Raw genomic sequence first — 24634 nt, 5'->3', positions numbered from 1 at the left:
GAGGATGTGAGGCAGATGATTCTCTTCCATTATAAGTCTTTATGTATGGTTTATACTTAAATCATATGTGAGTTTTCCAATACATTTTTTAAAAGAAAGGAATGTGGCTAATTTACATATGACAATATGGAAAATCTCCAAGATTTATTTTGAATGATAAAAGCAAATTGAAAAACAAGTTATATTGTATGTTCCAAATTGTGTTAAATATGTGCACACATCTATAAATATGCCTGTATAAATATATACATATATGTGTTTATACTTATATAGAAAATTTATGGAAGTATGCCTAAGAAGTATCTGTCTCTGGAGAGAGAGCACTAAACATCTGGACTGGGAAGAAGACACTTTTCATGGTATGTCCTGTTGTTTGACTTTTTTGTAACCATATGCAAATATTAACCTTTCCATTTAAAATAAAAAGCTAGCATAGAAACATTCCAAAGTAACATGGTGCCAACATAATTATTTCTAGGGTCACAGATATAAGTCAAAGGTTTGGCCCGAACGATCTGTCCAAAGAGAAGACTAACAAGGCTGATCTAAGACCTAAGAGCGAATGAAGTCATTTGGTGCCATTGTCAGAATGCCTTAAGAATATTAGTCATGGTCCATATAGAACTCAGAGGTGAAACACTAAGAGTAGGACTCATTTATTCAAAAGATATCTACTGTGAACCCATGACACTGAAGATTCTGAGGTAGGGGCTGCTATGGGGATATGAGCAAACAAGACAGAATTCTTGCTTTCTTAGAGTTCAGAGACCAGTAGGGCATATGAGCAAGTATGCTAAGTACAATAAGGGAAAGCTGCTGGCCTCCAGAAATGAAATAGCTTGCGTGGGGAAGGATGGCTGCTCTTACAGCCCATGTCCTTGTCTGCTGACATTCACTTTCCCCTTGGGGATCCCACTCATCCCTGTCCTGCCACAACAACCTTGGGAGGCACTGCCCTCCCCTTTATACATCAGCCCCAGAGAAGCCACACCTGTCCCCTCTCCTCCACAGTCCAGCCAAGTCGACTGGGTGAAGGGATGCCCAGAGAGCCGGTGAAACAATATTTCTGGCTGTGTCTCTGAGGGTGTCTCTGGAAGAGGTTGGTTAGCATCTGAAGTGGGAACTGAGAAAAGACCACCCTCCTCAAAATGGGTGGCCAAGCCACCAGGGCCAAAATAGCACAAACAGGCAGAGGAAGGGTGAATTTGCTCTCAATGCTTGAGGTGAGACAACCACCTTCACCGGCCCTTAGGTATCCATGCTCCCGGTTCTTGGCTTTGAGATTTAGCTGGGGTTTATACTTTAGCTCCCAGATTCTTGGGCCTTGGGACGAAGACTGAATTACACCACCCGCTTCCCCAGTTCTCCACCTTGCAAACAACAGATCTGTGGGAGCCAATTCCTATAATAAATCTCCTACTATGCCTATCTATCTGATTTTGTCTATCCCATTGGACAGGACGCTTCTCTGATGAGTCCTAATATAGTGGCATTTAAGCAGACTTTATTGATTACAAAAGAGAATTGCTCCTCTTAAAAACCTGGGTTTGTTTTTTGTTTTTTGTTATTGGTTTTGTTTTGTGTTTTGTTTTGTTTTGTTTTGTTTTGTTTTGTTTTACTGGCTGCATAGGTAACATCATTGTCAGTGCCCCAAAGCCCTAACTGATCCCTACCGTGTCCCCCAGCGCTTCCTCACTGCCTCTTTACTGTCCAGTCTCCAACTAGTAATGACCATCTCACCTCCCACCCCCCTTGCCCATCTAGACCACATTAGAAACTAGGATCAAGAGACAAGACCGTGAGAGAAAGGAGCTGTCTCTCCTTTGACAACTGCCTTTCTAGGCTCATCCTGTCCCAGTGTGATTGATGCTGGGAACATCCCCTGCCCTGAGGGGAAGACTTCCCTCGCCCCCAGGCCAGAGCCCATATCCCAGCAAGACAATCACAACAAAATTCAGGGATCCAGTATCAACCCCTGAAAGTAGTAGAAGGGGTCAACCTTTTTCTAAGTGTTAAGGAAGGAGGGTGATCTAAGCAAGAGGGGAGTGGAAGATGCAGGAAACCAGTCTAAGACCCACAAACGTAGTCATGGTTCTAGAGCAGGCCAAAACAGTGTCATTGTTTGATTTCACACACCCCCCTCATATTTATTTTAAGATCAAAATGAATTTAAAATGAGGTTACGCTTCCTTGTTGTCATTAAAAATTTCTCAAACATTTCTGAGACTGTTGAAAATGCCCTAATTGTTGCAAAACTAGATTTGACTGTCACAGGATGTGCCTCAAACTAAGACTGGCCCTCCCTCACATTTCCAGAATTGTTTTTACCCCTCTTTTTAATCCTCACACAGAAATCCCAGCTGATTACAAAGTAACCTTCCTTAGAGAGCATAAGCAAAAGCTTTTCTGCTTCCACTCAGAAGCACCGGTGAAATTTGATGGGCTGATGTGTCAGACTGAAAAAGGCAGACATTCTCTGTTCAATGCCCAGCAAATCTCTAAGCATCAGGATTATATTTATATCATGATAGCTTCTTCCAGTACATCTGAGGTAATACTGATCTCTCAGGTTCCTACTTAGCTTCCTTCAATGGGCCCCTAATCTTTGCATGGATTCAGAGATTCCCCAGATGGGCTCATTTCCCAGCCCGGTTCACCATTCTTCCTGGTCCACAGCCTGCAACTCAGGGGTGTTTTCGGCACCCCCAGGGGGCAGCCACAAGAACGGACGGCGGGTACTGAGGGCAGTGCTGGTGAGTGAATCAAGGCAGATAGAATTGTATTCTTCTATAGTCCATCTCACTATACAGTCATTAGGATGTCTTATCCATAGAGAGTGGCTAGATAACTATAAAGTTTTGCTCCACGCAGTTTCAGAGTAAAAAGGCTTCTTTCCTAAACCACATGTGTTATGTTCTTTCTCAGCAGCTGCGCCTAGACAATGGTTCCTCCCGTGCTCACATCCCTCCTTACTTAAAACTTACAGCCCCTTGTAATTCCCCTCCCCTGAGGGGGCAGGTGTGGTAACCATACCTGTTTTCCTGCATGGCGCATACCCCAGGCAGGTGGTGACAAAGGAATGAGGAGGGCAGATGCCCTGGTAGTTTGGCTACAGACTAAAAATCTTTACACTGTACCAAAAAAAAAAAAAAAAAAAAAAGATTGTAAAGCATCATTTATGATCTCATTTATTAAAGAGACACTGAATTTGAAATTAAAGTGGGGCTCCGAGGCGGCTGACTTGGTTAAGTGTCTGACTCTGGATTTTGGCTCAGGTCATGATCTCACAGTTCCTGAGATCGAGGCTGATTCTGGCTCTGCACTGTCAGTGCAGATTCTCTCCCTTCCTCTCTCTCTGTGCCTCCCCTGCTCGCATGTGCTCTTTAAACAAACATTTTTTTAAAAAAGGAAATTAAAAGTGGATATGTTTCCTGATATGGTTCAAAGCTTTGGTCCAAGTTATAAACAACTAAAGAAGAGTAAAATAACAGTAAAAGAATTTAACAGTAAAACAATGTCTTAGCTCTGACTGCTATAACAAAATACCCTGATTGTGGCTTCAACAGCAGGCATTTATTGTCTCACAGTTCTGGAGGCAGGGAAGTCCAAGATCAAGGTGCCAGTCGATTGGGTTTTTAGCTTGCAGAAGGCTGGCTGCCTTCTCACTATGTCCTCACCTAGGACATAGCAGAGAGAGAGAGAGAGAGAGAGAGAGAGAGAGAGAAAGCTGGAACAAGCGAGATCTGGCCTCTCTTCCTGTTTTTTCAAGGACACTAATCTCATCAAGACCTCACCTAAACCTAAATACTTCCCAAAGTCTTCACCTCCAATACCATCAGATTGCAGTTCAGGGCTTTGGGAGGACACAAACATTCAGTCCATTACAATAATTTTTTTTTAAGTTTATTTATTTATTTAGTGAGAATGCAAGCAAGCAGGGTAGGGGCAGAGGGAAAGGGAGAGAGAATCCCAAGCAGGATTCACACTGTCAGCGCAGAGGCCCATGTATGTCTCGAACTCATGAACTGTGAGATGTTGACCTGAGCCGAAATCAAGAGGCGGGCACTCAACTCACTGAGCCACCCAGGCACCCTCCATAACAATAATTTAAAGGGTTTAAAGCCATAAGGACAAAAAGGACAGAAAAGGAGAACAGAAAATTAGAGATATTAGAGGAAACTGGAAGGGGAGTGATAATTGTCTGAGCTGACACAGAAACCCACACGTTAAGGGATACAGGATGGTCAACCAGCTAATCTCCATTAAGCCGTTATCCACCTCTCCTCTACCACACTTCCCAACCCTCTCAAAGGCTTAGAAACCGGGGGCACAAAGCAATCTGGAGGTTAGGAGTGGGGGATTATTTGGAAATTTGTTAAAGAGCACTTAGACACCATGTCCTTTCTCTAGTCCAGGCAGCCACGTTGTTGCTCTCCCCCCACCTCCCTGTGACCACCCCCAGGGAAGACTAACTTACTTTCTGGAGGAATTGAATCAGAATGTTTGTGGAGCTGAGTCTAGGGAAAGAGGAAGGTGTGGAAATGAAGAGGGAAGACAGAAAAAAATGAGATCAACCCATAAAGTTCAGTATCTGGTGAATAGAAATTCCAGAAAGAGAGAACACTGAAAATAATGGATAAGAAATTACCAGAAAGAAAGGAAGAATAAAAGGAGGGAAGAAAAAAGAAAAATGAATTACTATCAGCCTGTCATTGTCTTTCTCCAACTCATTGATTTTCTCTAGCATTAGCTATCTAATTCAGTATTCCTTATCATTAATAATGCCCACTTTTCAAATTGCCTAAAACATTGCACTCATACCTCCCTCCAGTGCCATCCCATCACTAGCTCTGATCCCTATTCCAGGCTAGTAAAAAGTTTAGCAATGGTAATACTGCTGCACACCAGGGGTTATCACCACTCCACCATCACCAATTATGCAGCTATTGCCAGATGGCTGGTAGGTGACCCGCCATCAAAATTCAATTCCAGAGTCTGTTTCCTGAACTACTGGGTTCCTTGGCAAGCCGACTCTGAGCTGGAGTTTGATGTGTGGAAAGCTTATCGAGGAATGCTCTTGGGATTGATTCCTCCTGGGAATAGGTGATCCCCCTGTGTGACCAGCTACTGAATCCAGGCTGCTCCCAGAAAGGGGGCAGGGCTTTGGACAGGGCAGCTCTTTGGCAGAGGGCACTTCCGGGAAAGGGACTCATCTGAGAACTGTAAGCCACCAGCACTCCTGACGTGGGGGGGATGAGTGCCTCGGTCCTGAAGGTGGTAGCACATAACATTATTCATACGCACTCCCAACAGCTCTTGGAACAGTTAGAGAACAATTTGAGGGAGGGGAGAAGGTTGGGGTTGCTATATAATGGGTGGTAGGGGTACAGAGAAATATTATTATGTGGATACTATTGTTACCCTATTCTTAGAGCCCAAGAAATAAAGATTACATGTGGCTTGTTATTCACCCCTATGTCACACAAAAACTCCGAGACTGATAGTTGAGAGAAAATAGAAAGCGTAAAATCTTCTATCTCTCAGGCTCAACGTTTACATATGGCTCCATAAGAAACAAGCACTTGATTGTACAGAAAGACACATCTCACATTAAATTACACTGGTTCTGTTTCTGGTACACTCTGGTCTCACTGATATTATACTTAGTAATAACGCTCTATAAATGTCATGAAGGATGACCTTAGCTTGAGCTGCAGCTTAGACTAATATCTTTCAGATCTCTGGTCATCAACACGTGAAACTTTCTGCCTCCTACCCTATAAACTTGGACACAGTTGTGAATTCAAAATGTCCTATAAACCCCTCCCTGGGACCAGATGCCTGATGAATTGAAAACCAATGGGAACAAGCATTTAGACTCATGCTGGAATGTAGAGCAAGAATCAGGGTTTGGAAGTTCCCTACCGGTAAATACCACAAAATGTTGACAATTTCATTTGTGTGTGTGTCAGGGTTGGGAGGGGTGTTGCTATAAAATTGAAATAACATTTTTACTCTTCTTATTGTTGCTGACTTATTTCTTAAGAGAGTGGAAACTGAAATTTTAACTTTCAGAAAGTTCAGTGGTGTATAGAGTACTTAAGTAATGACAACCTTAGCTTGAAATTTACTTCTAAATTACATGCCTGCCTCCAACATGGCTTCATAAGAAATAAGCAAGTCATATTCACATGAGAGATATAAGGAAGACACTCCCAAGTGTATAGAAAGGCCTCAGAGAGGGAAACGAGTGACACGTTAGGACTGAGGGAAAGTTAAATCTCAGGCAAAGCCTGTAAAATGAAGGGGAGCAATGAATTAATTAGATGAGGCTACACTACTTTGCAGAAATGTATAAACTTTAAAAAATCAAGAGTTTAATCCAATAAAGGTTGCTTTCTCTTTCTTGCCACAGTCTAATGCAACTCTTCTGGACAGCTCTTCTCCAAGTGAGGACTCAATGACACCGGTTTGTCTCCATCTTGTAATTGCACCATCTGGAGTATTCCAAGATGGTGGCCAATGGTTTTCCATTTGTCAAAACTCATAGAACTATATTTGAAAAGAAGAAATTTTATTGCATGTAAATTATACCTTAATAAACCTGCATTAAAATAATAAGATATTGGTATCTCAGGGAATCTTCAAGAAAGCCAGAAAATCATATTTTAAGCCTATGCAGGTAGAAATAATGCTAAAATGGGACACCTGAGTGGCTCAGTCTGTTGAGCATCTGACTTAGGCTCAGGTTATGATCTCACAGTTTGTGGGTTCAAGCCATGCGTGGGGCTCTGTGCCACCAGCTCCTTCTCTCTCAAAAATAAATAAACATTAAAAAAAAAAAAGAATGCTAACATGGCATCCACATCCCATGGACATACTACCACACCCAGCCTGAGTAAAGGCACTCTAGCCCACACCATTAACAGTGGCCTCCACCGCCCCTGTGGCTCTCTGGCTATTATACCTGTAATCTTGTATTTTATTTATTCATATCCTCTTTCATTCTTAATTAGTTTTGCCAGAGTTCCTTCCATCTTATTAATCTATTCAAATAATTCATTTTTTGTTTCGTTTATGTTCTCTTTTATTGTTGATTTTGCCCTTACCTCTATGAGATAAGGGCTTTGCTTTTTCCCAACCCTTCTTTAGCCCCTTTTTTTCAACCTTTTTAAAATTTTCTTTTTTTTTTTAATTTTTTTTAACATTTATTCATTTTTGAGAGACAGAGAGACAGAGCACAAGCGGGACAGGGACAGAGAGAGAGGGAGACACAGAATCGGAAGCAGGCTCCAGGCTCTGAGCTGTCAGCACAGAGCCCGATGCGGGGCTGGAACCCATGAACTGCAAGATTGTGAACCGAGCCGAAGTTGGGCGTTCAACCAACTGAGCCACCCAGGCGCCCCTAAAATTTTCTTATAAGAACATTTAAAGGCACAATTTCTCTTTCTGTGTGCTATACAATTTCGCAGCCACTCTCCACATGTAGCTATTTAACTTTAAGTTCATTAAAATTAAAACTAGTTTAAAATTTCAATTTCTTTGTCACACTAACCACATTTCAAGTACTGGAGAGTGACATGGAGTTAGTAGCTGCCATATTGAACAGAGCACATATGGAACATTTCCATCATCACAGAATCGAACAGCACTACTCTATTGTTTTAGATGCAGCCAAAAATTTTTTGACGTACAGTTTTTTCAGTATTTAATAATTTCCTAGACATGGGGTGTTTGTTTTAAATATCTGTTTATTACTAATTTCTAACGGGTTTTTTTCGTAATAATCAGAGCACAAGATTTATATGATATTGGTTCTTTGGAATCTATTGAAGTTTCATTTTAGGTCTAGTATGTGTTTGCTTTTGTATCTACTCTGTGTACTTGGGAAAGGAGTGTATTCTCTGCTTGGTGTCAAGTTTCCTGGTTTTTTCTCTTTTAATGTTTATTTTTATTTTTGAGAGAGAGAGAGCTCATGAACAGGCGAGGTACGGGGGGGGGGGGGTGCAGAGGATCCAAAGCAGGCTCACAGTGACAGCAGAGTCCGATGTGGGGCTCAAACTCCCCAACTGTGAGATTACAACCTGAGCTGAAGTCAGACGCTCAACCGACTGAACCACCCAGGCGCCCCTGCTTGGTGTCGAGCTTTAATTCTGTGTCTATGTTAGGCTGAATAATGGCCACAAAGATATCCATGTCCTCTCCCCAGAGCCTGTGACTATTACCTTATATGGCAAAAAGGGACTTGGCTGATGTGATTAAGGACCTTGACATGGGGAAGTTATCCCGGATTGTTTGGGTGGGCCCTACATGCAATCACAAGTGTCCTTCTGAGAGAGAGTCCCAGGGAGATTTGAGTACAGAAGAGGGGGATGGCATGTGACAATGGAAGCAGAGGCTGGAGGATACACGGGGCAAATACTCCCCCTCAAGAATCTAAAGGGAAGAAGATTGAAGACATCTTGGCTTCAATTTCCTAAAACTCATTTTAGACTTGCGGCCTCTAGAACTACAAGAGAGTAAGTCTGTGTTGTTGCTTTTGTTTTCAATTTGTTTATTTTTGAGAGAGAGAGCAGGGGCAGGGAGTGGGGGTGGGGGGCAGTGAGAGAGGGAGACAGAGAATCCCAAACAGGCTCTGGGCTGACATCAGCAAACCCGACATGGGGCTCAAACTCATGAACTGTGAGATCAGGACCTAAGCCAAAGTCAGATGCTCAACTAACTGAGGGACCCAGGTGCCCCAAAGTCTGTGTTATTTTATACTAGGTCTGTAGTAATTGTAATACCACCTAATAGTTCAAGTTTCTTAATTTCATTATTCTGATCTGTATCTTTCCTTACTTTTAGTCTGCTTGTTTTATCAATTTCTTTTAATGATATTAAATCATATTTATCATATTTATATTTACATATCATATTTATAAATCATATAAATCATATTTATCAATATCTTTTAATGATATTAAAACTTTTAATTACATGTGTTGACTTAAATATTTCTCCCTATGTGTACTATCTCCCCCAAGTGTACTATCACTTGCATTTTATACTTTTAGGGTATTTTTTAGGTGTCTATATGTTCATGACAATTATATCTTCTTGCTCTGTTTGTTCCTTTTGTCAGGATATAACATCCCTGTTTGTTCCTTAATATATTTCTTGTTTATTGTACTATTTTATCGGATATTAAAATCACTTCTCATGTTAAAAGTATGATGCCTTTGGCTACCTTCACTAGAATAAATTTGAGGTGGCATCTAATTCCTTACCCCACCTCCTCCCAATTCAATCTCAATATATAAATTCAGTATATAATATTATATTGAATACACACAGAGAAATAAACATATATATGTGTGTTTATATTAACCCATGTGTGTATATAGTATACATTAGTATAAATACATACATTTCTTAGCTCTGCCAGGAGAGGACCTAGAAGCAGTGACACCTGGTGGCAGTGTGCACACCTAATTCCAACATCCTGGTTTCCAAATACCCATTCTCCAATGAAAGGAAACAGGGCTTTTAGAGTGATCAGGACAAATAAAATAATCTGATTAGTTTCAAGTACCTTATGATGCCAGAAAGTACAGATGTACTTAAAAAATGGTGGCATGTTAGGGTCTCCTGGGTGACTCAGTCGGTTACGCAGCTGGCTTTGGCTCAGGTCATCACGGTTATCACGGTTCATGAGTTTGAGCCCTGCATCGGGCTCTCTGCTGTCAGCGCAGAGCCTGCTTTGGATCCTCTGTCTCCCTCTCTCTCTGCCCCTCCCCACATGCTCTCTCTCTCAAAAATAAACACACATTAAAAAAAAATTTTTTTTAATGGTGACATGTTAAAAGGACACAAAATTCAACCTGAAAGAACTTCCAATGCCTAAAGCTGGAACAAACTAATCAACAAAATAAATAACAATAATATTGGCTTATAAGCCAAAGAACAGAATTAATATGCCTGAGAGCATATGATATAAATAAGTAATTGAGTAAATAAGTTGGGGATAAGGGATAACTCTTCCTTTCAGAAAATATAAATTAATAAAGATAGAAATGAGGGAAATAGAAAATCACTGCAGGAATACCAGTGGACTCCGAATTACTCTTCAGTAAAGGACCATAATTCTCCAAAGAGAGGGATTGTCCACCACAACGTTTACATTTCCCTAAGGCGATAAATTTGGGTATTATGTCATTCAAGGTCTTAGCAGGCAACAGATGGAACACCCAAAATCTTACATTAAAAGAGTTAATGAGGGACTATGTACAGGGATTTGGGCAAGTCTAAAGGAACCACTAAGGAGAGGCATCCCAAGCCATGGGTCTGAAAAGTCAAGAGGAGGGTACCACAGACCCACAGAGGGATGGAACCCCAGATGCAGGGTTGCCTGCCAGGAGCTGTCGTTGTGGGCAAAAGAACCCCCTGCCAAAACTGCAGCGATACAAACGGCATGGGGAAAACAAATACCCAACCTCTCCCTCTCCCGCCTTCTGATCTCCCCTGGTGCTTCTTCCCATTGACCAAACCCAACCCAAAGCCAAAATACAGAAATTTACAGAGCTCAGCCTCCTGGAACCCACAATAGAGCAAGAAGCATAGAGAATTATACCAGGGAACAAATGGAGAGTATGTTTACATGAGTCAGGAAAAAAAATCACAAATTTTAATTTCATTTATATGTTTTGTGGGTTGAATTGTGTCCTCCAAAAAGATATGTTGAAGGCCTAACTCCCAGTACCTCAGAAAGCAACCTTATTTGGAAATGAGGTTACTGCAGATGTAATTAGTGAAGATGAGGTCATACTGGAGTAGAGTTGTCCCTTAATCCGATATGACCTGTGTCTGTAAAAAGAAAAAAGAGAAGAGACACAGACACACAGGGGAAATGTCATGTGACCAGAGAGGTAGAGATAGCAATGTGTCTACAAACCAAGGAACACCAAGGATTGCCAGAAAATGCCAGAAGCTAGGAGAGGCAAGGAAGGATTCTCCCCCAAAACTTTTCAGAGGGAGCATGGCCCTGCCAACACCTTGATTTTGGACTTCAGCCTCCAGTACTGTGAGACAACACACTTCTGTTGTATTTAAACTTCAAGTTTGTAGCACTTTGCAATGGCAGCCCTAGAAAACAAATACAACATGTTTATGTCAATTGCAAGGGAGATCATGAATTTTAATTTCCACCACACAGAAAACTTTTGATTTATTGAAACCCACAACTTTCCCGACAGTCTTTGTATTGCACTTTTGGATCACAATATTTGAAAAAAATAAACAAATGATTTCAAGGATTCCTTTTTAAACCATATCATCTCCTAGGTCTTGGATGTACATCATCAATGCTATACAATGAGCATCGATGCTGACATAGACTCTTACAGAATCCTTTGCTTCAAAGAGCAAACTGTCATTCATGTACTTCATTTACAGAAAATGGGCTGATAACACATTGAAAATTTCAACAACTAAAACAAAAATTTTTTCAACAACTGATCAGATCATAATAAAATGCCTTTTTACATTTACCCATAAATAACCAGTAAATTAAAATTTTTTAAACAACTTGCAAGCAGAAGTTAATAAAATTTAATATATCACAGTTATCCTCACCCTTTCTTTAATGAGATGTTACTTTTACTATCCCATGTGTCGTCTGATATCTGAGAGCATAGCTGAAAGACAGCAAGCTGTTGACAGAACTGAGACAACCAGTCTGTGCCTGCTACCAATTGGAAAGAATCAAGGACCAAAAACTGCAAATCAAGAGGCAACCAACCATGCTTTTAAGATTTCCCAATAGACTGTCATTTGCTGGTTGGAAGATCACATCTTTGTATGACCTTTTACTAGGCCAATGAGGGATAAAACAGGTGTGTTTGGGTACATGTCAGATGATGGTGGGCTGTGTCTCATCTTGTCCCAATTCTGTCATTGTACAACTACGTGACCATGAACAAATGATGAAGTCTGTCTTGACTTTCATTTCTTCAGGTGGAAAATAAAGATCTAGACCTATTTCTGCTATGGGACCATTCTGGAAGGGTTTCTCTGTCAGAGATCAATGAGGTAAGGTCCATTATTAAATAATTTTAATTAATAAATGATATACAAATCCCTGATCTGTAAACATACCACCTCTCCATTGTTGTAATACATAAGGAGTTTGGGGATTATGATGTACATTGATTAAGATGCTTAAGAAATGATTCAGATACAGCAACCGACCTGCCCTGGGTATAGGATCACTGAGAGTGCCTTGTCAGGGGTAGTTGTGAGTTCATCCAGGAGCTCTTTCTCTGTGAAGCTTTACCTTGGAGGTTCCCAACTTCCCCCTGTCTTTAGGAACAGGCTGTCAACTGATTAAGTCTGTTTTTCAAGATCATATCACCTTTACTAGTTGAGCTCAGAACACAGTAATAGAAGCCCTTTTGCTTTGTTTGAGTCTTGATATCCTTGGCTTTTTCTTCTTCCACCTGAGTTAATTGGACTAACCAGAGGCAAATTCAGGAGGCTTCAAGCCTCTTAGGCTAGCCTGAGGCTAGCTAACAGAGACTGTAAGTGGATGCAACCAGCATTTATTAAATTTCCTCCCTGTTCACATTACTGTATTTCAAAGTCCTGTTCTCCACTGCCTTTGTAAATGTGTTTTGCCCTGCATATTGGAAGGTCATTGTATCAGTTTTCATAAGCATCAGTCGTGATGGCTTAGTAGCATGAGAAAGACAACTCAAGATAAAATGGTTTTAGCAAACTAAGACATTTGTTGTTTCACATAAGGGAGTATAGAACCGGCTTTGGGGAAGGCTATACCTGGGGCTCAAATGGTGTTTTCAGATCTTGGGGGCATGAAGAGTGTCACAGAAGTGTCACCCAAGAGAAACATCTACTATAACCCTGAGAGGTCAGGCTTCCAGGAGCAGGTGACATTACTAAATCCTGAAAGATGAGTAGGATGAATTATACGGGAAAAGAGGGAAACTGGGGGAAGGAAAAAAGGACATTCCAGGTAGACGTGGAGCACATGGCGAGGTCTTGAAGCAGGAGAAAGCAAAGTTTCCTTAGGGCAAGGCCAACCCTTCAAATGGCTGAAAGGTGGGACAGGTGAGAACTAATGCTCTAACAGTAAGCGGCGTATGGATGAAGTTGGTCTTCCGTCACTGAAAATCTGAGGTTTATCCCGAAGGCTCTGGGAAAGCACTGAATAAATAAGAACAGCTTCAAAAATAGAAGGCATCATGAAAACTGAGCCTAAAGTAATGTGAAATGAAGAACAGGCAGCCCTATCATCTGGTCTAATGATTATGATAGTTTAAGGCAAAAGTAGGTATATAAATACCTAGTCCTGAGAACTGCTTTCCAGTCACTTTCCCTTTAACTGCTTCTATAGAATTTATCAAATTATAGTCTACTAATAGAATCTTTTTTAAATTACTATAATGGGAGTAATAGGAACAAACAAAAGACTTTAGTCTATGCCAGACAAGAATCCCCATGTGACAAGTAGGAATCAACTGTCTGAATTCATTTCCCCAAAAAAAGAGATGAATTTATGGATAACCATGCAGTGTATCATCCAAGCTGTGACAGTTCCTTAAAAACCAGTTTTCTTGAGTAACAATTTACATACAGTAAAATTTGCTAATTTCAAGTGTTGGTTTTGTTGATAGTAAATGGCTGAAGTGATGTAACCACCACCATAGTCAAGACATGGTGTCACCAGTGACCCTAAAATTTCCCTACAACCCTTGTCAGTTAGTCTCCTCATCCTGTCCTTCAACTCTGGCAACCACTGATATTCTCTGGGTATAATATTGACTTTTCTAGAATTTCACATGAATAGACTCATCTGAATATAGCCTTTTGTACTTGTCTTCTTTCATTTAGCTTTTGAGATTCACCCACGTTGTTAATTTCAGTATTTTGTTTCCTTTTTAATACTGAGTAATAATTCATTGTTTGGAGATACCATCAGTTAATGTTTATTTTTTCCATGTGGGTAACTAAATGTGCCAGCACAGTTTATTGTAAAGACTATTCTTTCTCCATTGAATTATTTCAGACTTTTTGTGGAAAAACCATTAATTATACATGTTTGTCTATTTCTGGATTCAGTTCTGTTCCACTGATCTGTGTGTCTAAATTTATGCCAATACTACACTGTTTTGTTTACTGTAGCCTTGCAGTAAGTCTTAAAATCAGGTAGTGTGACTTGTCCAACTCTGTTCTTTATTTTCAAAATGATTTTTTAGGGGTGCCTGGGTGGCTCAGTCAGTTGAGCTCAGGTCATGATCTCACAGTTCATGGGTTTGAGCCCCAGGTTGGGCACTGTGCTGACAGTCAGAGCCTGGAGTCTGCTTCAAATTCTATGTGTCTCTCTCTCTGTGTCCTTCTCCCACTCATGCTTGCTCACTCTCTCTCAAAAACAAATATTAAAAAACATTTTTAAAAATTATTTTGTCTATTCTCTCTCCTTCACAATTGAATATAAATATACCATCCATTTGTCCATTCTACCAAGACACTGATTGGAATTGTACTGAATCAATAGATTTGGGGAATACAGTAGGCTAAATAATGGCCACCCAAAGAACCTGTAAATGATGCTTTTTATGGCACTTTGTACATATGATTAAGGATCTTGAGATGGGGAGATTATCCTGCATTATCTAGATGGGCCCTAAAAGCAATCGCATGTATCCTTATAAGAGGAAGACAAGGGAAGACTGTAGACAGAAGAGAGGCGGGGAGACTGAGGTTAAAGTGATGGAGCCACAAACCTAGGGATTACAGCAGCGACCAGAACCTATGAGAAGCAAGCAGTGATTTCCCTACAGACTCTGGAGAGAGTGTGGTCCTGCTAACACCTTGCTTTCATCCCAGGGATAGATTTCAGACTTTCAGCCCCCAGAATTGTGAGAGAACTTTTAAGCCACAAAGTCTGTGGTAATTTGTTATAGCAGCTGTAGAGATCTAATACAGGGAAAATTAACATCTTAATAAAATTGAGCTTTCCAACCATGACAATGTGTCTCCATTTATTTAGGTCTTATTTCATTTCTATCAACAATATTTATAGTTTTAAACACACCAATCTTGCACATATTCTGTTAAATTTATCCCATGTCTTACATATTTTTGAGGGGCTACTGTAAATATTTTTTAAATGTCAACTTGCAATTGTTTATTTCCAGCCCACAGCACTGTGACTGATTTTTGCTTATTAACCTTGTACCTTGTGACCTTGCTAAATTTATGTATTAGTTCTGGAAGGTATTTTTGCTGATTCCATAGGGTTTTATACTTAAATGATCATGTCACCTATGAATAAAAAGTTTTACTTCTTTCTCTCCAATTGATATGTCTTTGCCTGCCCCTTACTCCTAATTGCTTTGGCTAGGAACTATAGTATAATGTTGAATGAAAGTGTCAAAATGGATATTTTTGTCCTGTTACTGATCTGGAGGGGTGTGCATCCAGACTCATTCCATATTATATCATGTTAGCTGTAGGTTTTCTATCAAGATGAGGAAGTTCCCTTCTATTCCTGGTTTTCTGGGAGTTTTTATCATAAATCTGTGTTGAATTTTGTCAAATCTTTTTTTTTCAATGTACTAAATGATCTAATGGTTCTTTTCTAGTCTAATATGGTGAATAATGTCGGCTTTTGAATGGGAAATTAACCTTGCATTCCTGGAATAAACCCCAAGTGGTCGAGATGTATTATCCATTTTATAATCTGCTAAATTTGGTTTGCTAGAATTTTGCCAGGGTTTTTTGTCTCTGTTCATGAAGGCTATTGGTTTATGATCTCTTTTTCTTGTAATGTCGATCAGGCTTTACAAGAAGATCATAAAAACTGAAGATCTCGGACTCAGGGCCAATACTCCAATTAAATTTTTTTAATTTAAAAATGTTTACAAAGCATAACATACATATAGGAAAGGTATATATCATAAATGTACAGTGTAATCTATTTTTATAAATTACACAAACCCTTGTAACTGGCACCCAGATCAAAAAATATTACTAATGTCCCAGAAGATCCCCTTGTGCCCTCTTCTTTTTATTACCACTCCCCAAAGTTAAACAATTGTCTGACCTCCAGCAGCATAGATGTGGGGTTGTGTTTTTTTTAACTGTATGTAAATGTAATTGTATAGTCTGGCTTATTTCACTCAACATCATGCTGTTGGATTCATCCATATTGTAATCATAGGTTGTGAGTACCCTGGACTGTCAATACAATAAAATATCTATTTTACTGGGAGTTTGGGTAGCTCCCAGTTTGGGTTTTTACAAATAGTGATGCCATGAACATTCTAGTACATACAGTCATTTCTGTCAGGCATAACTAAACATTGCTTTATGTCATAAATTGTCACTAATGTAGAAAAAATAGGCATGAATGTTTAAGAAGCTAAAGTTTTTTAAAAGCTAAAAAAAGAAATTAATCAACTTGCTTTAAGTACTAAGTAAATCAAAATTTACCCATCCTTTTATTATTCTGTCTTTCATAATGTAACGGTGCCCTGTACCAACCCCTTCACTTGTGCTGATCTGTTTCCTCAAACGTATCGCTCTATCCACATTCTCCTACCCCCACCACTCCTCGTTTCTTCTCACTCTCTACTGGCCACTTCCTACCACCATCTAAAAGTTCTTGACCCATTCCCATAAATGAATGAACTCAAAATCTTATACTTTGAGGTACTTAGTGGTAATGCACCTTCTAAAACTGTCTTGGGTATCCAGGATTTAAATATATTTCTTTTGTGTCTGAAACTCACTCATAGAGTGTTCCATTGGTTTAGACTTTCTAGATTTTGGTCATCACATCAGTTAGCTTAGAGCAATTTATCTTTGTTCATACAATAACAGACCTAATTTCAGATGTTACCTATTGTGACCAAGATCATAAATAATTCCATGTACTTAAAACTATTATTTAAGAAGGTAAGGAATAATACAATCAAAAGAAGGCTGGCAACCTCTAGCTTTATTCTCATCTATGCCAAGAACTTGTACTCAAAATTCAAAAAATCTTAAAGTCTTTAGCAGATAATGTGGAGAAGCACTCTGTTCTCTGATCCTGAAACACCAACCTAATTTTAAATATATATACATATTTTTATTTTAAGTATGTTAGTACATATATATTTTATATATAAACTTAGAGTTTGTATTTTTAAGTTTTAAATATATATTTGCATTTTCATATGCAATATTAGAGAATATTCGGAAATACTTAGAACCAAAACACATCAGACATAGGATAGGTCACTAAAGGTTTCTTAAATAGTTCCTATTCCTTTGCAGCATATGTTGCTTAAAATGTTAACAGAATCACTCAAAGTAATGCCATGAAAACCCCCCATTCATAAGTACAGTGGTTTTGCTACATAATTTATAACAGCACCTTTGCTTCTTAAAGCGTCCCACTTTCTTAAAGAATTGGTTATTTTGAGGTGCCTGGGTGGCTCAGTCGGTTAAGCATCCAACTTCGGCTGGGGTCATGATCTCACAGTTTATGGGTTTGAGCCGCAAGTCAAGCTCTGTGCTGACAGCTCAGAGCCTGGAACCTGCTTCAGATTCTGTGTCTCCCTCTCTCTCTGCCCCTCTCTGCCCACATTCTGTATCTCTCAAAAATAAATAAACATTTTTAAAACATTAAAGAAAAGAGTTAGTTATTTTTAGTAAATTTTTAAATTATTGATTATAAATTTAATGTTACACAATCTAGGGAAATATTGAAAATTTTTATAACTTCACCACACTAAGACTAATATAATTTCTAGTCTTTTAATTTGAATATGTTTTCCTACATCATAGTCTATATATAATTTAATAATCCTATATTCTTCACTGATTATAGCATAAGCATTTCATACTGCTACAAAGTCTTCACATTATGTTCAGTAGCTATCTGTTCTATGTTGTATGACTACTTTCTGTTTTTCACTATAATAAACATACTGGAGAATTTCCATGAATACAGCTTTTTCCCTATATTTTCTATTAACCTACTAAGAAAGTAGCACAAATAATAGAAATATTTTCATGGTTCTTGAAATTGTCAAATCTTCTCCTGAAAGAGTGAATTTTATTTCTTCTTTTTAAAAATTTTTTTAACGTTTATTTATTTTTGAGAGAGAGAGAGAGAGAGAGAAAGGGGAGGGGGGCAGAGAAAGAGACACAGAATCCAAAGCAGGCTCTGAGTCATCAGCACAGAGCCCAACACTGGGCCCTAACCCACAAACTGTGAGATCATGACCTAAGGCAAAGTCAGATGCTCAACCGACTGAGCCACCCAGGTACCCTATATTTCTTCTTAACAGTAATCATAGGACTCCCTGGCTAAGGAAGATGCAGTAAGCAGAAGATTATAATACAAGATTCTGTTAGCTGATAATGCTTTTTTAAAATGTGACTCAAATTCTAGGTTTTGAAAATATGGTCTTTTTATTAAAAATAATAAAACATTGGGGGCGCCTGGGTGGCTCAGTCGGTTGAGCGTCCAACTTCGGCTCAGGTCATGATCTCACGGTCTGTGAGTTCAAGCCCCAAGTCGGGCTCTGTGCTGACAGCTCAGAGCCTGGAGCCTGCTTTGGATTCTGTGTCTCCCTCTGTCTCTGCCCCCCCACCCACTCATGCTCTGTCTCTCTCTCTGTCAAAAATAAATAAACATTAAAAAAAATTAAAAAAAAATAATAATAATAAAACATGTATTAGGTTTCTTTGAAATTCAGAGAGATAAAAAGGGAAAACAGCAAGCAAAATTAGGCTACAGTTTACCTGCTCAGATTACTCTGGTTAACATATTATATTTTAACAAAAGTAGTAAATGTATTCAGTTAGAAAATGCAAACTTCGTAGAATAAAACATGCCACATCAATCCTTCAATCCTTGTTCCCAAAGCTATTTACAGCTTAAATTTTAGTTCAAAGTATAGAATCTATTATCTCTTTGGAGCAAAGGGGAGGATTTCAAACAGTTATTGTTCCGTGGGTACAGAGGTTGAGTTTTCAAATTAATATAGTTCTGGAGATGAAAGGTGGTTGTGGTTGTACAACAATATGAATGGACTTACTGCCACAGAACCACTCACTTAAAAATTAGTAAGATGGTGTATTAGTTTTCTGGAGCTGCGTAACTAATTACCACAGACCTGGAGGGCTTAAACAGTAGTCATTTGTTTTCTGATGTTTCTGGAGGCTAGAAGTCCAAGATCAAGGTGGAAGCATGTTGGGTTTCCTCTGAGTCCTCTCCTCCATGGTTGGCAGATAGCCACCTTCTCTCTGTACGTTCACATCTTCTCTCTCTGTGGGCATCCATGTCTTGATTTTCTCTTCTCATAAGGACACCTGTCAGACTGGATTAGGGCCCACCCTGATGACCCCATTTTAACTTAATCACCTGTTGTAAAGCCTTTCTTCAAATACAGTTACATTTGAGGTTTTGGGGGTCAGGGCTTTGACCTGTGGATTTGGGAGAACACAATTCAGCCCACAAAAAAATGGCACATTTTGTGTTGTGTGTACTTCATCACAACTAAAATTTATTTCTAACCAGCCTATTTTTGTGTTAATGGAAATGACCCAAAAGTGGAGAGGAACCCAAGGATGCAGGAGAAAGGAGGGTATGGAGCTAAGTCCTGGAGTAGGTGAGATGGGATAAGCATGATGTTCATCATTTGTAACAAAAGAGAAAACAAAGTGTCTTGGGTCCAAAACCAAGAAGGGTGGCAAATTTGGTGGGAATCTGGTCAAGGATGTTCTCTCGTTACTGTGTTTGCTTTCTCAATTGGAATCAAGGTCATGAGCTAAGAGGAAGAACAGGGCAGGTGCTGAAATTTTAAGAAAGGACAGAAGATGTGAACTGGTCTTCTCTGTAAATAGAAGAGTTAATTGATTGGGGAATGAGGTAGAACTGCCAGGTGCAATGAAGACTTCCTAAGGTTGATAGTCATGCAGCATGTGAGACAGCCTTCATAATTGGGGGCCTCCAACCACACTTAGAAGCTCAGGTGCAGGGACAGAGATAGCCAGAGATAGATTTAATCAGTGTTTGCCAGGAGATTGCTGGGCAAAGATCAAAGGAATTAAGGATATATGTAAAGCAATGATTGTGATTATAACCCTGGTAAGCTTGGTGGAGAAAGGAAGTAAGGCATGGGATGGGAGTGATGAATTGAAACAAAATAAAGAAATAAGCCCAGAGGACATATCTTGACTGTGTGACTCTGCAGGCCAGGACAGCTTACATTCTTGGTCCTGTGGAACTGTTATAATCGATGTCACCCAGAAAAGAGTTCATACCCCTGTCTGGCACCCTGATTAAAAGGCTGCTGGCATGGAATACCTCTACATTGACTGACTCTGGTGGCCAGTGGGGCTTATGTTCTGGGTCCCACAGGTATATAATTAACAACAACAACAACAAAAATTCCTAAACAGCTACCAACCCCCAGGGCATAGCAAGAGGCCATAAATCCAGGAGCTCAGTCTTTCTGTGAAGGAAGCCTATTGGCTAATCATCATGGTGGCAGGCTGAGGGTCAGGCTTGTAATTAAACATGCATGTAGGGGTTGACTATAATCCTTTCCAGGGACCTCAGAGGGTGGGTGCTATCCTTGCAGTCTCCCTCTGCCATGCTCTAGAACACCAGTGTCTCCTGGAGGGCAGTGTTACGTGCAGTTGGTGCCCTAGTTTTTATGTCTGGTGCCTCAATTTTTGCCCAGGGAACACTGCTTAACCACCCAGCTCTAGTGGCCAGAGGGGCTTGCATTCCTGTATCCCACAGGACTGGCAATCAGAGAGATGGTTCTAGGCATGCTACCACTCCTAGGGCACTACACAGATAAGAGACTGAGGCACCATCCCCAGTCTTTCTGTGAAGGAGGCCCCTTTGCTTGTCCTGGAGATTTGACCAGGTTTCAGGCTTGATACACATTTAGTAGCCTCCAGAGCTTCTCTCAAAGAATGTAGGCTGCAGATGCCATCTGGGTTCTCTGCCTTGTTCCAGTTTGCCAGTATCAACTACAAAAGAGCTTGTACATTCATCTGGAGACCAAATTTTTGCAACTACCACCCAGTGGACACCTCCAGATCAGCAGACCAGCAAGGCTTATGCTTGTAGTCCCACAGGACTGTATATATTTGCATGCATTTGAAAGTTGCTGCCTGAGGGCCTAGCTTACAAATAGCCTGAATCTAGGTGCTGAGATCCTTCCCTTAGAGACGCTGACAGTTCTTGGTGCATCCTTAATACTGGGGGCTATTAAAAACGTAATAGGCTTCTTGGAGAAGCACAAAGGTTTGAGAGACAACCAAGAGCTGAGGCAAGGGGGAGCAACAGGTTCACCTTCTATAAGAGACCACTCTTTCAAGACTGGGAGAGGTGGTTGATTCATCTTACACAGAGAGTTAAGCAACATGAAGGATCAGATTGGAATATACTCCAATTAAAAGAACAAGCTAAAACCTCAGGGAAAAAAAAACTTAATGAAATGGAAATAAGTAATTTACCTGATAAGAAGTTCAAAGTAATGGCCATACAGATGCTAAGCAAATTGGGAAGATGGATGAACACAGTGAGAACTTTAACAAAGAGATGAAAAATATAATAAAATATCAAATAGAAGTCACAGAGCTACAGAATACAATAGCTAAATTGAAAAAATACTTTAGACAGGCTCATTAGCAGACTAGATGAAGCATAAGAAAGGATCAGTCTACTCAAAGACAAGGCAGTGGAACTCACCCCATCAAAGCAGTAAAAAGAGAAAATAATTTTAAAAAATGAAGATAGTATAAGATAGCCTATGGGACAACATCAGATGGACTAACACTCATATTATAGATATTTCAGAAGAAGAGATAGAGAAAGGGGCAGAAATTTTAGAAGACATAATGGCCAAAAAGTTTATTAAACTGGGGAAGAAAATAAACGTCTAGATCCAGGAATCCCAGGGAGTTCCAAATGAAAGGAACTCAAAGAGACCTACATCAAGACACACTATAATTAAAATATCAGACGTTAAGGACAAGGAGAGAGTATTAAAAGCAGCAAGAAAAAAACAACTTGTTACATACAGGGGATGCCCATAAGGCTATCAGCAGTTTTTCAGCAAAAACTTTGCAGGGAAGGGAGTGGCATGATATATTCAAAGTGCTAACAAAAAAGGAGAAAAATAAAAGAAAAAAAAAACTTCCAACCAAGAATACTCTACCTGGCAAAGTTATCATTCAGAATTGAAGGAGAAATAAAGAGTTTTCTAGGCAAGCAAAAGCTCAAGGAGTTCATTACCACTAATCTGAACCTTATAAGAATTATTAAGGGGACTTCTTTAAGCTGAAAAGATAGGGTACCAATTTAGTAACAAGAAAACATATGAAATAATAAATCTCACTAGAATTGTAAATATATAGCAAAGATGGTGTATTAATCATTTATAAGGCTAATATGAAGGTTAAAAGACAAGCATAGTAAAAATAACTATATTTACAATAATTAGCTAAGGGATACCCATGATACACAAAATAAAAAGATGTGAAATGTGACATCAAAAAACATAAAATGTGGTTGGAGGAAGTAAAAATGCTGAGCTTTAGAATGAGATCAAACTTAAGTTGTTGTCAACTTAAAATAAACTGTTATAGGTATAAGTTGTTTTATGTAAGCCTGAAGGTAACCACAAAGCAAAAACCTATAGTAAATACACAAAAGATAAAGAGGAAGGGATATAATTATACCACTAAAGAAAATCATCAAACTACAAAGAAAGAGAGCAAGAGAAGAAGAAACAGAGAGGAACTATGATAACAGCCAGTAAACAATTAACAAAATGACAATAAGTACATACATATCAATAATTAAATTTAAATGGGCTAAATTCTGCAATCAAAAGACAATGAATTAAAAAAACAAGACCCGGGGCGCCTGGGTGGCGCAGTCGGTTAAGCGTCCGACTTCAGCCAGGTCACGATCTCGCGGTCTGGGAGTTCGAGCCCCGCATCGGGCTCTGGGCTGATGGCTCAGAGCCTGGAGCCTGTTTCCGATTCTGTGTCTCCCTCTCTCTCTGCCCCTCCCCCGTTCATGCTCTGTCTCTCTCTGTCCCAAAAATAAATAAACGTTGAAAAAAAAAATTTAAAAAAAAAAAATAAAAATAAAAAAAAAATAAAAAAACAAGACCCTTCTATATGCTGCCTACAAGAGACTCACTTTAGATAAGGACACATACAGACTGAGAGTGACAGAATGGGAAAAGATATTCCATGCAATGGAAACTAAAAGGAACCTGGAATAGCTATACTTATATTAGACAAAATAGACTTCAAAACAAAGACAGGCATTACATAACAATAAAAGTATCAATCCACAAGAGGACATAAAATTTATAAATATTTATGTAGTCAACATGGGAGTACCTAAATATATAAAGCAAATATTAATAAATGTAAAGGGAGAAATGAACAGTAATACATTAATAGTAGAGGACTTTAGGGGTGCCTGGTGGCTCAGTCGGTTAAGCGTCTGACTTCAGCTTAGGTCATGATCTCATGGTTCGTGGGTTCAAGCCCCACATCAGGCTCTGTGCTGACAGCTCACAGCCTGTAGCCTGCTTCAGATCCTGTGTCTCCCTCTTTCTCTGCCCCTCCCCTGCTCGTGCCCTGTCTCACTCTGTCTCTCAAAAATAAATAAATGTATTTTAAAAATTGAAAAAAATAGTAGGCAACTTTAATATTCCTCTTACATCAATTAATAGATCATCCAGAAAGAAAATCAGTAAGGAAACATTGTCCTTAAATGACACATTAGATCAGAAGGACTTAACAGGAATATACAAAGCATTCCATCCCAAAGCAAAATACACATTCTTCTCAAATGCAGATGAAACATTTTCCAGGATAGGTCATATGTTAGGCCACAAAACAAGTCTCAATAAATTTAAGAGGACTGAAATCCTATCAAGCATCTTTTCTGACCACAATAGTATGAAAGTAGAAATTAATTACTTGAAGCAAGCTGGAAAAGCCACAAATATGTGGTGATTAAACAACATGCTCCTGAACAACCAATTGGGTCAAAGAAGAAATCAAGAGAAAATTGAAAAATACCTTTAGAAAAACATAAATAGATCTATAACATACCACAATTTGTGGGATGCAGCAAAAGTAGTTCTAAGAGGGAAATTCATAGTGATAAATGCCTACTTGAGGAAACATGAAAAGCCTCAAATAAACAACCTAACTTTACACCTAAAGGAACAGAAAAAGAAGAAAAAGCCCAAAGTTAGTAGATGGAAGGAGATAAAGGAAATAAATATTAGAGCAGAAATAAATGAAATGGAGACTAAAAGGATGATATAGATCAATGAAACAAGAGCTGGATTCTTGAAAAGATAAACAAAATTGATAAGCCTTTAGCTAGACTTAACAAGAAAAAATGAGAAGACTCATATAAATAAAATCAGAAATGAAAGAGGCAGTGATACAACTGATACCATAGAAATACAAAGGATCACTAGAGACTACTATGAGCAATTAAATGCCAACAAAATAGACAACATAGAAGAAGTGGATAAATTCCTATAAACATACAACCTACAAAGAAGGAATCATGATAAAATAG

The 24634-nt window shown here is 39.2% G+C and overlaps 1 long non-coding RNA gene across 1 annotated transcript; it reads left to right on the top strand.

The window, feature by feature from the left end:
- Positions 1-296: 296 nt before the first annotated feature.
- Positions 297-6845, top strand: LOC147579501 (uncharacterized). Its single transcript, XR_015253182.1, has 2 exons — positions 297-359; positions 6416-6845. It is a non-coding gene; the product is annotated as an uncharacterized LOC147579501 (long non-coding RNA).
- Positions 6846-24634: the final 17789 nt, after the last annotated feature.

The sequence above is a fragment of the Puma concolor genome, chromosome B4, assembly GCF_028749965.1.
Source record: "Puma concolor isolate L17-30 chromosome B4, mPumCon1.1.hap2, whole genome shotgun sequence".
Lineage (NCBI taxonomy): Eukaryota > Metazoa > Chordata > Mammalia > Carnivora > Felidae > Puma > Puma concolor.
The sequence above is the reverse complement of the archived record's forward strand: the minus strand, read 5'-3'. Positions and strand labels throughout refer to the sequence as shown.